Raw genomic sequence first — 14,288 nt, 5'->3', positions numbered from 1 at the left:
CTTTTCTTTAATTCGGTGGCACAGTTTCAAGCAAGGGACTGGATACAGGGCTGGATCAGAATCTCCGTTAGTTACCAGAGCTGGAGTTTCTATTCAAAAAGAGCTATTTTTCTGCAGCTATTACATTTCCCACACTGATTTCATTTTATACACATTTTTAGCACCTACTAAGGATACATTCAGCAAAAATCCCACCTCTATTTCCTCAATATCTGCATCATGAAGGGGAGCATTCCCCATACCATAGAATTAGTTGGGAGCAATCTTCTGTAGGGCCTGGGTTACAAATGGGCCACTCATCTGGACAAGCTGAGGGATAACCCTGCTGCAAACAGTTTGAACAGCTTTAAAAGTTACTATGTGGGAATCAGGAAAATTTTCCCCACACTCTCTGCATCCATAGGGCCTCTCCCCTGTGTGGATTTTCTGATGGAGGAAAACGCCTGATCTGTGAGTGAAGCTTTTCCCACACTCACTGCATTCATAGGGCCTCTCCCCTGTGTGGATTCTCTGATGCTGAGAAAGGTCTGAGCTGCGACTGAAGTTTTTCCCGCACTCAGTGCATGTATTTTTTCTCTTTCCCCTGAGGATTTCCTGCTGGGTTGCAGTTTCCTTGACGCCCTTCCGAATTCCCTGACAGGAAATAAATTGACCCACTTTCTCCCCTGGCTGGTTTCCCTCCTCTCTCTCTGGTCTGTGCTGAATCTCAGAGGATTTTCCCTGCCCATGACTCCTGGACACATTCCTTTCTGATAAGTCTCTGTGCTTATCCACATTCCCAGCATCTTCCTGCTGAGAATTCTGCTCCTCTTTCTCACATGCCATTGTATCACCCGCTGTGATAGAGCCAGAAACCCCAAACAGGGATGGAAAGGGGAAGGCCAAACCAAAACAAGTGGTCAAATAGAGAGAGAGGGGTCAAATAAAAATCAGGGACTGAACTCCCCCAAAATCTTCTCCCAAATAGGAGAGAGATCAATTCATCCTTCACATCCCATCCAAATTTGAAGGGGGAAGGGAGGAAGCTACGGCCTGGTGTTTGCTAGGATCTACAGGAAGCCATGAGCTATATTTACCCTGAGGATACAACCCCTGCTAGGGACAATAATCAACCAAGAGAGCTCCCAAGGGCTTTGTAGGGCATCCCAGATGTTTTCTTGAGGCACTTACAGATTCTGAGTTGGTTTAATGTTTCCTCACCTGTGCAAGGAGCTCTCAGGATCTCTCTTTCCTCTGAACCCTGGAGATCTGGGACCTATGGCTCCTCCCCTTGTTCCATGGCAGGTTGGGAAACTGGAAACCCTGCTCAGATGAAAGAAAACAAAGGAGTTCAGTTGATTTCATAAGACTTGGTCATAAAAAACATTCTATTAATTTAACTCCAGTGCTTAGTGTGACCTGGTGTGCCTGGGGCAGTCCTCACTGAAAATGCGAAGGTCAGGGCAAGCTGAAAAAGGGAGAGCAGATGCTCCCAAAACTGGTGGTTAAAACTGAAGTTAAACTCACTGACCAGTCACAAACTGTGCTTCTGATCCCCCACACTGGTTATCAAGAAGCTGAAAAAAGAAATCACACAGCCCCCTTTATTGCATTCCAGTTCTCTGACTCCCAATCAGCACCTACGTCCAGTACAGTGAGAGGTTATTTAAAAACTCTGCTCAAACAAAATCTTCTTCTCACCCCAAAGGTTCAGCCACGTTACCAGGTTACATGACCTGGCTCCTCTGCAGCCATTTCTCTCCCCTCTCCCATGGGAGGCTGGGATGAGCTGGAGCGAAACATGGACGTCATTCTACAGCCTGGCCGGGTGAGAAGGGCAGTTGTGAAATTAACTAAAGGCTCTTCTGAAACCTCCACATCATGATTCCCCCAGGCCCTTTCCCTGCAGACAGACATCCTAGATTCTGCCATGCTGGAAAAATGCTTGATCTCTTTATTACAGTGCAGACCTGGCCCCTCCTACCAGGCTAAGCCCACAGAGACATTTTTAACCTCCCTTCTCCCTCCCGTAACAAAGTCTCTGAACACAATGCTAGAAAAAAGCAGACCCAAAGGAGTCACTTTCGAGGACTCCCTCTGACACTGACCCCATGGCAGCCAACCCCAGCAGGAGGGATATGGAGTCAGGAACTGGGTTTTCCTCTGTCTGATCCTCATTTTTCCACAGGAAAATGACTCTACCCAGGGTGCAGTAATGCATCTGTCTGGGCAGATCAGAGATCTGGAAATCTCTCTTGAAACTCTTGTCTCTCACGGCCCCTTTCAGCCTCTCTGTCCCCTATCTTCTTTTCTCTGTCCTCTCTCCCTGCCCATCTGGTAGGAAAGTCCCATTCCTGGGCTGTTTGCTCCCCCATGGCTGGATTTGCCCCTGCAATTGCTAATGGGAGGAGAAATGGGGGGAGGGGGGGCTGTTTGTGTAGAGTCATTTTAATGCCAGACTCCAGCATTTTCTCTTGGTTTCTTTCAGTTACCTGGAGTCTCTGGCTGAGAATTTAGTATTCACAGGGCCCAGGGATACCGCATGGGGTTAGTACCAGCTGGAGAAAGTCCCAGCAGAGAAGTAGCTTTAATTAAGGTCACTTCCCAGCACAGAAGCCCCACTGGGGGAGCAGCAGCTGCTAAACCTGGTCTCCCAGATCACAATGGAGGCTGCAGCATCTGACCCAGGAAGCTGAACCCCAATATCCTGAGCAGAGAGGGCCAGAGCGTTTGAGCAGCCTTCCCTCCTTTAGCTCTCTGGGGAGAGCAGCGAATGAGAGCACCTCCTCACAGGGAGAACTGCTCATCTCATTTGCCCCACTGTCCATCTGGAGTCACTCCTTGTCTTTCCATGCAGTGACTCTGGATTAACAATGGTCTTAATGAAACCAGATTTCAGAAAGAATGAGTCCAGAATGCGTGGATGAGACCTTTGCGTGGCAGTGCTAACCCCCTTCCCACCTCCCTCACCCCCCGGATCTAGGACAAGGACTGGGGGCATGAATTTTCCCAATGGACCCAAAAGTTCCTGCAGTTTTCAAGAGAGGAGAAAAGCAAAATTTGAGATTTCACACTCTCAGTGTTTGATTGGTGGACAGAAAGTTATCACGGTGACTGGGCATGGTTGGGGAATGCCCCAGGATTCTGGCACAAGCTGATCAGGGAGAAAGAGCAAGGCCAGGAGCAGCCCCCAGAGCCCTCAGACACCCCCCGACACCCCCCAGTACCCAGAGCCCAGACCCTCCAGCCAGGGTCCTGACAAATATTACCAGGGACCCAGCCAGGGACCCCAGATACCCCTCAGAGCCCCATCGACCATGGAACCCCCACCAGACCACCACTGCCAGGCTGGGAATCCCAAAGAGTTTCCCCCACCAAGAGCCCCCAGCAGCCAGGGACCACCCCCCCCCAGGGGACCACCCCCCCACTGGGAATTCAGTCCCTCACTGCCTGCCTGGGATTCCCCCACTGCCTGCCTAGGTCCCGCACCTGTTCTCCAGCAGTTTGCCTGGGACCCCCTGATGCTTTACAGCAGGACCCCTCACTCTGTTTGCCTGGCATCCCCTGACCTAGCACAGGGGACTTCCCCCAGTTCTGTGCATTGGCCAGGATGGAGCCCCTGGCACAGCACCAGATACCCTCTAATCCCCTTCCCCACCTCCCCATGATATGCCCACCCCCACTGTTCTGCAGAGAACAAGCTTCCAGTGATACTCTCCTCCAGGACCCATAGCCTCAGGGCTGGGCACATCAGAACCACCCCCTGAAACCCCAAACCTCCAGAACCCACCAACCTGACTAGGGTACCCCCTGCCCAGCCACCCAGAAGCCTCCCCTACCACAATGCCCCTTCAGCTCCAGCTCAATCTCCCCACACAGGACCCCCCTCCCGGCCCCCGCAACAGTGTTACCTCACAGCACCTGATAAGTGGATAGAAAGTTACCACACCACCCCCTGCTGGCCATTCAGACGGGCAGAGGGAGCCCTGGGGATGCTTCTTTAACAGGGTAATGGAAGTCATGGAGGGCCAAAATAGGTAAGAAATTTCCATGTCCTGTCACTAGCAAATAATAGCCACCAGGGATCCACCCCAGAGGTGGCTACATCTTAGCACAACAGGAAGCAACCCCCCACGGAGACCATTTGTCATGGGGTTTGGGATATTTCTGGACCCACGCTGCACTCAGAGTGACCTCCTCATCTGGTGCCAGCTGGAAAAAAGAAAAGGGTCCAGCCAACTCTCCTGTTACCAGCTGGGAACCACTGATCCCCCAGGCAGAGGTCTCTGGCTTTGATGTATATTAAATATGTATAGAGAGGAAAGTTGAAAATCAGAGGGATTTTATATCAGCTATTGATATGAGGTAAAATCTGAGTGTATTTCACATCAATATTTGATATATAAAGAGAGCAAACAATTGGAAATGATCACTCAGTGAGAACAGAAGTAGAGTGTCATGAGAGTCAAGTAGTTGTGGCCGAGTGGTTAAGGTGATGGACTAGAAATCTGTTGGGGTCGCCCTGCACAGGTTCAAATCCTGCCAACTATGGAGGAACTTGTGGTTCTTTAGTTTTGTGCCTGAGCATCCTTAGTGACAGGTAGCCTGAGTGTGAGACAAGACCTATGTCTACACTACAGCATTATTCCGCTTTAGTTAAAGCATTTTAATTAAACCACTGTTGCATGTCCACACCACGCTGCTCGTGTTACCAGAGCGCATCCACACGAGCAGCTCTTGGATCGCCACAGAGAGCAGTGCATTGTGGGTAGCTATCCCACGGTGCAACTGGCCGCAGGGTGCTTTGGGAAGGGTTTGCAATGCCTTATGGGTCGGTACAGCATCACATGGTGCAGGTTTCTCTATCCCATTGTTCTAGGGGCATCCTCCTAGCTAGCCAGCTGCTCTTCAAGTGCAGTGTGCATGGTGGGGCAGAGAGCGTGTGTGTGAGGAGAGAGCGTGTGGGTGTTGGGGAAGAGCGAGCATGTCCGCACGCTGTCTCGAACTTCAGACAACTGCTGGAAGCAACCAGTCCTGAGGCAGAGGGAGGGGGACACCCCCGACATCAGCCCCCCCTTCCCTCACGGGCTCAGCACTGCAGTCGCTCTCACATATACACACACACTGCTGCCTGCCTAGCTCTGTGCCAGGGGTGCTGGAACAGGGGGGTGTAGAGGGCCATGACCCCAGCTCTTTTTGACAGCTGTGAGGATGAACAATGGAGGGGGGGCAAGAAGTGTTCTGTGGGTTTGGCCTTGGGGGGTGGGCCAGGACCTCAGGGAGAAGGGGCAGAGTGAGTGAGGGGTCTTGGGGAAAGGGGCATCATGGGGTTCCACAGTTCAGATGCCGGTGGCCACCCTACTGTAAGGAAGCTTCCATCACCCCGCTCTGTGTTTGCGGTGCAGAGGAGCAGCACCCCACAGTAGAGATTTGCTCCTGGCTGCCGTAGGAACTTCCTAGAGCCATGAAAGGGGAGGGGCCCAGCCTCTGTAGGAGGAAGGCAGGGCAGGCGAGTTCACGGCGGGCATTGTGGGATAGTGGTGGAGGCCAGTTATGGGGATATAATGACCAGCAGCATTTACATAGAATATCAGGGTTGGAAGGGACCTCAGGAGGTATCTAGTCCAACCCCCTTCTCAAAGCAGGACCAATCCCCAACTAAATCATCCCAGCCAGGGCTCTGTCAAGCCTGACCTTAAAAACCTCTAAGGAAGGAGATTCTACCACCTGACACTTTGTCGCTTTAAATTGGCTGCAAAAGGCTCTAGGCCTCTTGTCGGGGTGGTTTTATTTTGTCGCCAAAACAGGGCAGTTTTGTCACCTGACGGGACAGTGCAGTGTGTACACCAGCCAAAAGCTGGCAACTGAGGGAGCCTAGTGTGTTTTTCACACGCCCAAACAATATAATGATGCTGAAATAACTTTGTAGTGCAGACCTGACCAAAGATTCACACACACACAGCTTGCAAGGAAAACTTCCTTCCTTCACCTGCTCCTCTGCTTTGCCGAATCCAAACACAAGCAAAACTTGTCAGGCCCAGGTGGGGTCTGGCAGGGAGTCAGTTGTGGGCAGACACGATACCTTAACCACAGGCAGGCCCTGTGGCTTAGCTGGATAAAACACCTGTTTCATAACCAGTAGATCATAGGTTCAACTCCCAGTGGTACCTTGTTGAGTGCCTTTTGGGGCACCTGGCATTGGCTACTGTCAGAAAACAAGATAGATGGACCTTTGGTCTACTGCAGAATGGCTTGTTCTTATGGTTTAAATTACACTCACAGGCACTGATAAAGTTACTGAAAGTTTGGGAGTTAAGAGCTGATAGGTCAGTGTTCCAGGCCCCTCGTGGACAACCCACTCCCTTTGAGCTCTCCTACCAAATGGCTCATTGTGGTTGCCAGAATCTGTGGGCGGCTCATCGTGGAGTCCTGCTTCATGCACCGTGTCTGAGAATGACAATCATAAATCAACCTTTGCACAAACAAATGCAGCAGGACGTGTTTTTGTCCCTGCCCCAAAGCAGACGGGCCCATGGAGAACTGCCATTGAGTCCAGGGTAATACTCCACGGCCATTTTACCTTTTTTGCTTGCGAAACTCCCTCCCAACCTTGTGGGCTCCCAGAGCCCTGTACTGAGCCTGTGCCGAGATGTCTACACTGCAAATTTATCACCCCACAGCCCAAGCCCTGGGAGCCTAGGCTGGCATGGGACAGCCCTGGGTGTTTCATTGCAGTGTGGACATAGCCTAGCATTGTGTCTACACTGTTATTAACACACCCAAGTCACTCTTCTCAAACCCTGGATCAGCTGATTCAGGCTTGGGGGGGCTTGTGCTGCAGGTTTATAAAATTACAGTGTAGATGTTTGGGCTTGAGCCTAGCCTCTGAGACCCCACGAGGGGTGAGGGTGTCTGAGCCCAAATGTCTACACTGCAGTTTTTAGCCCCACAACCTAAGCCCCAGGAGCCCAAGTAAGACGATCCAGGCCAGCCAGGCCGCAGGGCTTTTATCACATTATAGATGCACTCTAAAGGTATGTCTACATTGCAATGTAAGCCCAGGGTTAGTCATGTCAGGAGCCCCAACACATAAACATAAACCCTGAGCAAAAGACCCACCCCCAAATAAGCTGGGCAATGTTCTTTTCCCTCAGGTTCTTAAATCCAGTAACCAAAATTCCCTTAACATGAGCCGTCCCCTCTCTGCACCCCACTCACAGTTGTTGTCCTTAGTCCGTGCAAGCCCAGAGGTGCATCTGTAGAGTTCACCTCCCATCCTGGGTGGAAAAGGGGGAAAATAAGAAGGTACCAAGCTCACTATGCTGTCTAGAGACTCACTTATCCCTCCAGAGCCACCCCATCCTAAAGTTGATCTAACACCTAAATTTCAGTGGCCGTGGCCCCAGCCCCCCCATTCCTCAACCCATTTGGCTTTGGAACCCAGGTCTCCTGCCTAGCAAGTGCTATTCAGTTGAGGGTGAGTCCCACAACTGGGGTCAGCCAAGCACAGTTCTGCTGCCCTCGATTCACACAACAAGGATAACCACCCTTTATTACTCCTGCCCCAATAACAAGGAGACTGGGAATACACCACCAGCCCAAAGTGATCATTTCAGCAAGCAATCCCATCATGCTAAGCACCTAGACACAGTGTCTGAGCCCACACAAACGAGATCAGCTCCAGAAGTCCTCTTCCACAGCTCATCATTAGATGTCAGGGGAGAGCTCATTCAGACCCTGCTTACATATTTAATATAGAAATTTCCAACATACTGTAAAATCCACATGCAGAGTCACACAGGAAGTTTTTCTTGCAAGGTTTCATGAGGGGGTTTGGAGCACCTGCTGCTGGAGGCAAGGAGGGAGCTGTGGGTTGGGATTGAGGAGCACTGGAAATAGGAGGGGGCTGTGGGTTGTGACAGAGGAGAAGGATGAAGAAGAGTAGGCTCTGGTTCAGAGTGAGGAGATACGTGCATAGGAGGGACTGAGGATTGGGATTGAGGGGTACTGGGAATAGAGAGGACATGGTTCAGGCTGAAGAGCATCCTCGTTTGGGGATCCAGCAGGACAGGGGAAGGCAGCAGGTGATTCTAATTTCTTAGGGATATTTTGCACGCGCGTGCGCGCAGAGGAGGAACATGCTATATGCCCAGAGGCCTTTATTCCTCCAGCCTGTGAGGACGGAGGATGTCATGAAGTTGCCCCTTCAATCCCACACACAAAAAGGCCCTTCTTAGAAAAGGAAAAATCCTGAAGAGAAAAAGTAATATCAAAGAGACAGATATCTAAGACCTTTGTGAATAGTTTATCACCTGACCAGGGACTTGAACCCTGGACCATCAGATTAAAAGTCTGATGCTCTACCAACTGAGCTAGCCAGGCTCACACATGGAAAAGAAAGCAAGTTGGTGCAGAGGAGAAAAAAAGTAGGAAACAATAGGGGAAACCTGCTGCTCTTGCTCTCTCTCCCCAGCCCTAGCCTGGCCTGGTATTAGTGCTGGTTAAGAAGAGGGGAAAGTATCTGTATCTACCAGCCTTTTACAGCTGTAGAAGAATCAGGCACAATACAGAGGTACCCATCTGCAAGTGCCAAATGGCTGGATTGGCTAACGCAACCTGTAAAAGTCCACGGTACATCATCATTATTTCAAAGGGATAATGATAGGAAGGATCACAATTGACTAAGTAGTTACATACAAAGATCATTGGCTATTCATGCTTAGTGTCACTGTGGACTGAGCTTTCTTCTTCTCTGTCTCCCTTCTAAAACATCAGAAGCACCTTGAGCAGGGATGTGGTTCCTTCAGATGCCCACTTACATTTCAGGCCGCTAGGAAGGTGTTTGGAGACTGTGTGAAAATCAAAGCTCTGTCCAGTGACGAATAGCAAACTGTGGGCATGTTCCCACTGTGCACCTTAAATCCCAGGATTTAGACCTTTTTATACAAATAGACCCTTGCAAATAATTTAATGTTTTGCTTGCTAACTAGCCAAACCAAAATTATAACAATATTGCAGGTTGACCCAAGATGAACTTTTTAGAGAAAGTTGCTTGAAAAAGGCTAGTATGAATGACAAGGTAGCACTTTGCTAGTAGTCGAGTGGTTAGAATTCAACGTTCTCACTGTTGTGCCCTGGGTTCAATTCCTGGTCAGTAAAAGGAACGTTTCATCAACGTGAATCAAACTTTCCTAGAGCCTCAGAGCAGAAATTAGACATGTTCCCACTGTGGACCGTTTGTACAAACAGAACTGTTCAAATCATTTGTTTTACTTGCTATTAGGTTATTGGTTTGGCTAGATAATTATAATATTATTCAGGTAGACTCCAGATGAATTTTTTTTCAGTTTTCTTGTTGAAACAAAACCAAATCATTTTTGGTCAAATGAAAATATATCGGTACATAAAATATTCATCCAGAAAACCTTTCCTCCAGGTCTATAGACAAGTCTTTGGAATTAACCATCTGGAGAGAAGGCTCATTAACCTCTTAATTGTCTGTTTGTGGCAGTTCTATTTCATAGAATATCAGGATTGGAAGGGACCTCAGGAGGTCATCTAGTCCAACCTTCTGCTCAAAGCAGGACCAATCCCCAATTTTTGCCCCAGATCCCAAATGGCCCCCTCAAGGATTGAACTCACAACACTGGGTTTAGCAGGCCAATGCTCAAACTACTGAGCTATCCCTCCCCCCCGTCTAGCCCTCTGTCCAAATGCCCCCAGAGGTGTGTTTCACCTTGCATAGAAAACAAACGTTAATTAAGTTGAAACCTAAATCTGCGAGCACAGTACAACATTGTGATTGTAACTAAGGGAGAAAATTTCTCCTGAGTTCAACAGAAGGAAGGTTCTCTCATCAGCCTCTAGCAAATGCTCAAAGTTCTGGTGGTTCTTGGAACTTCCAGACGTATCAGCCAGAATTTTCAGGAGATCTGCACTGGCCCCCCACCTCTAGAGCCAGATTTTCAACACTCCGAGTGCTGAGCTATTTTGAAATAAAGCTGGTACAGATCGTGGGTGCTTGACTATATGGTTCACAGTGCAGGAGTCGGACATTCACCGTTACCTTCTCATAAAGCTGGATGTCTGGATTCTGCCTCAGCCCTGGTGCACGTCTTTTCTTCACATAATAAGTCAGCGGTAAGACGGGAACACCTCGCTCAAGGGACTCTAGGAAGCCTGCAAATTTCACTCCGGGTAATTGTGTATAAAAATGAACTGTGTGTAGAAGGGCCCTAGAATTTGAAAGAAATATGGCATGTTGGCCTCCCTGAACAGCTCATAACACTAAAAAAAAAACAAGGCGTGTTAAAAGCCACTTTTGTGGTGTCTGAATGGTTTAAGTCACCAAACATCAAACTTAATTTTCTCCTCCCTTGGGTGTTCTGGTCTCTGGATGGAGCCTTGGGTTCCAATCCCACATCTGAAAAGTGAAATTCTTTCAACCCCCAGCAGTGTGTGTGTGTGTATAGTTGTGGGATCGTTTCAACTCAAGAACTAGCACTAAAAGACAAACTTACCACCGAAGTGAAAGATGCACTGAGGTGATGGATTACAGGGTTTGTAGAAACAAGCTGGGAAAAACCAGCCAAACAAACATGATTGCACAAACTTCCCATCTGAGAGACTTGTTGCCAGATTTCTACTGCATTCATAGCCAGAGTCACTTCAAAACTAGCCCGGTCTGTTTATTGAACCAATGTGTTAATGAAACATCTTTGATCTATACCTCTGAAAAGCATCACGTATAATTAGATAGTGGATGTGAGCAGCTTTGCCATATTCTTTTTGTAACAGACACCTGCCCACCTCCAGTCTTGTTTTCAGTCACACACCAACGCAACGTACTTACCAAATGTCGTACAGACTTGTCCATTCCTCCCCGTATTCAATCTATGACCAGAATGTTGGAATGAGGCAGAGCCCTGTGAAAGTATCACAATAAGAATGAATTAAAAACTTGGGTTAATCAAAGCTGAGATGCAGACTCAGCCTATCGTACAGCTGGTGAGGTCACAGGGACACACTCCTGCTAGTGCTGGTTCTGACATAACAGCAGAAGGAGATAAAACAGAATGAGCCCATGTAGGAAATATGGGCAGCTGCCTTCTCAGTGCATCACTTACCTGGGAGGTGTTCCGCAAAACACATCACGTCCTCTCTGGAAGAGAAAAACTCCCCCCCCTCCCCACACGCACCCCAGTTACTGTACTTTCCATGGGGCTGTTTGTCCTGAGGGACCTTGATCTCTCTGGCTAGTCCATGATGATTCATAAAGACCCATTTGGGGAGCAGGAGTCATCCCAATGGAAATGTCTTCATTTCTTTCTCTGTGCAACCTTCTTAGACCTGTCTTTGGGTGCTTTGGAGTTAGCTTTAGACTTGCTCTCTCCTGTCTTGATTTTAGGTGGGATCTTGACCACAGTCTGGGGCTTGGCAGCTTACACCTTTTGAAGGCTTTTCTCTTCCTTTTTGGTCCCTGCTGCAGACACCACCTTCTAATGAATATTCCTGGGCATGGGATGGTGGCATTTCCAGGGATCCTGGCAGCTCTAGCCAACATCGTGGTGGCTATTTTCCTGGTCCGAGCCACTAGCTTCTCATGCCTTGTTCCGGGGGCCCAGGTGTTACCTGAATGTGAAGGAGCCAAGATGCTGGTGAAATTTCCCTCACCAAGGTGTCTTTGCTCATCAGACTCTTGAACCTCAACTGGATGTGGTTCTTGTTCTTCTGACAGCTTGTTCTTCTTGTACTTCTGCCCAAGGAGAACAGGGATCTACAAATGTGCATTCATGTTATACTTTTGTTGAATTGATGAAAACAAACTAGACACTTAGAGAACTGGAACTGATTTCAGCTGCTGGACAGGTTTACTCTGTTTTTATGCATTTACACAGAAAAATCTTGAGTGTTTAAATTCTTTTCAAGCATCCCCATTCAGTGGAACTCATGAACATCCTGAAAATGGATATGAAAATAGTTTCATTTAAGAAAGAGGCTTCTAAGGGGGTACTTTGATTTGAATCAACAACCACTTGAACTGCAGTCTAACATTCTACCACTGAACCATACCCCCACGAAAATGCTATGTTGCAGTCAATGATCTTCAGGACCTTGAAGGACAGTCCCTGCTTCAGGGAGCTTCTGTTCCATTCCCAGACCATGGGTGGTTTTGAAAATGGGCTTTGATGAAACTTTATATATGCAGGTAAACACCACAGCTTGCATACCCACAGCCGTGGCTTCTCCCACTGACATAGCTACCACCTCTTGGGGAGGTGGATTAACTACAGGGATAGGACAGCTCTTTCCCATTCATAGAATCATAGTATATCAGGGTTGGAAGGGACCTCAGGAGGTCATCTAGGCCAACCCCCTGCTCAAAGCAGGGCCAATCCCCAACTAAATCATCCTAGACAGGGCTTTGTGAAGCCTGACCTTAAAAATATCTAAGGAAGGAGATTCCACCACCTCCCTAGGTAACGCATTCCAGTGTTTCACCACCCTCCTAGTGAAAAGTTTTTCCTAATATCCAACCTAAATCTCCCCCACTGCAACTTGAGACCATTACTCCTTGTCCTGTCATCTGCTATCACTGAGAATAGTTTAGATCCATCCTCTTTGGATCCACCTTTCAGGTAGTTAAAAGCGGCTATCAAATCCCCCCTCATTCTTCTTTTCCATAGACTAAACAATCCCAGTTCCCTCAGCCTCTCCTCATAAGTCATGTGTTCCAGTCCCCTAATCATTTTTGTTGCCCTCTGCTGGACTCTTTCCAATTTTTCCACATCCTTCTTCTAGTGTGGGGCCCAAAACTGGACACAGTACTCCAGATGAGGCCTCACCAATGTCGAATAGAGGGGAAAGATCACGTCCCTCGATCTGCTGGCAATGCCCCCACTTATACATACCAAAATGCCATTGGCCTTCTTGGCAACAAGGGCACACTGTTGACTCATATCCAGCTTCTCGTCCACTGTAACCCCTAGGTCCTTTTCTGCAGAGCCATTCGGTCCCTAGTCTGTAGCGGTGCATGGGATTCTTCCGTCCTAAGTGCAGGACTCTGCACTTGTCCTTGTTGAACCTCATCAGATTTCTTTTGGCCCAATCCTCTAATTTGTCTAGGGCCCTCTGTATCCTACCCCTACCCTCCAGCATATCTACCTCTCCTCCCAGTTTAGTGTCATCTGCAAACTTGCTGAGGGTGCAATCCACACCATCCTCCAGATCATTTATGAAGATATTGAACAAAACCGGCCCCAGGACCGACCCTTGGGGCACTGCACTTGATACCAGCTGCCAAATAGACACGTATCCATTGATCACTACCCGTTGAGCCCGACAATCTAGCCAACTTTCTATCCACCTTATAGTCCATTCATCCAGCCCATACTTCTTTAACTTGCTGGCAAGAATGCTGTGGGAGACCGTGTCAAAAGCTTTGCTAAAGTCAAGGAACATGTCCACTGCTTTCCCTTCATCCACAGAACCAGCTATCTCATCATAGAAGGCAATTAGATTAGTCAGGCATGACTTGCCCTTGGTGAATCCATGCTGACTGTTCCTGATCACTTTCCTCTCCTCTAAGTGCTTCAGAATTGATTCCTTGAGGACCTGCTCCAGAAATGCCATTACATAAAAAAAAAAAAAAAAAAAAAAAAAAAAAAAAAAGGAATAATGCAATTGCTAGTACACTTTCTGTGTACTGAGTACCCATTAAGGGCCCTGTGTGCTTACGAGAAGCCTGGAGGAACTGATACAGTGTCTGAACACAAAACTCAACTAGTCCCAGTTGCTGGTGGAAAACCCCTTCTTACTGAGAAACAGACTAGCAGTAGCGAATCAAGGCCCATCCTGATCCCAGAGCCCACCCATGCCCGCCTCTACTTTGCTAGTGACTCACTTTATTTTCCACCACAACCAGCCATTCAACAGCCACATAAGCCACTGGAGGAGTCAGCCAGGGGACTTTCTCCTCTTGACCTGCTGCTTACAAACAGGGAAGAATTTGTAGGGGAAGTAGAAGTGGGTGGCAACGTGGGCAGCAGTGACCATTAGGTGGTTGAGTTCAGGATCCTCAAAAAAGAAGAAAGGAGAGTAGCAAAATACAGACCCTGGACTTCAGAAGAGCAGACTTTGACCCCCTTAGGGAACTGATGGGCAGGATCCCTTGGGAGGCTAATATGAGGGGGAAAGGAGTCCAGGAAAGCTGGCTGTATTTTAAAGAAGCCTTATTGAGGGTGCAGGAACGAACCATCCCAGTGTGCAGAAAGAATAGCAAATATGGCAGGCAACCAGCTTGGCTTTAC

General features: G+C 48.4%; 2 non-coding genes and 1 pseudogene across 2 annotated transcripts; 1 reads left to right on the top strand and 2 right to left on the bottom strand.

The window, feature by feature from the left end:
• Positions 1–249: 249 nt before the first annotated feature.
• Positions 250–11,130, bottom strand: LOC141978791 (uncharacterized; annotated as a pseudogene).
• TRNAS-AGA (transfer RNA serine (anticodon AGA)) lies at positions 4,449–4,530 on the top strand. The gene has a single exon. It is a non-coding gene; the product is annotated as a tRNA-Ser (tRNA).
• Positions 8,289–8,361, bottom strand: TRNAK-UUU (transfer RNA lysine (anticodon UUU)). The gene has a single exon. It is a non-coding gene; the product is annotated as a tRNA-Lys (tRNA).
• Positions 11,131–14,288: the final 3,158 nt, after the last annotated feature.

Source organism: Natator depressus, chromosome 28 (genome assembly GCF_965152275.1).
Source record: "Natator depressus isolate rNatDep1 chromosome 28, rNatDep2.hap1, whole genome shotgun sequence".
In the NCBI taxonomy this organism is placed as follows: Eukaryota; Metazoa; Chordata; order Testudines; family Cheloniidae; genus Natator; species Natator depressus.
This window is presented reverse-complemented; position numbering and strand designations above follow the sequence as displayed.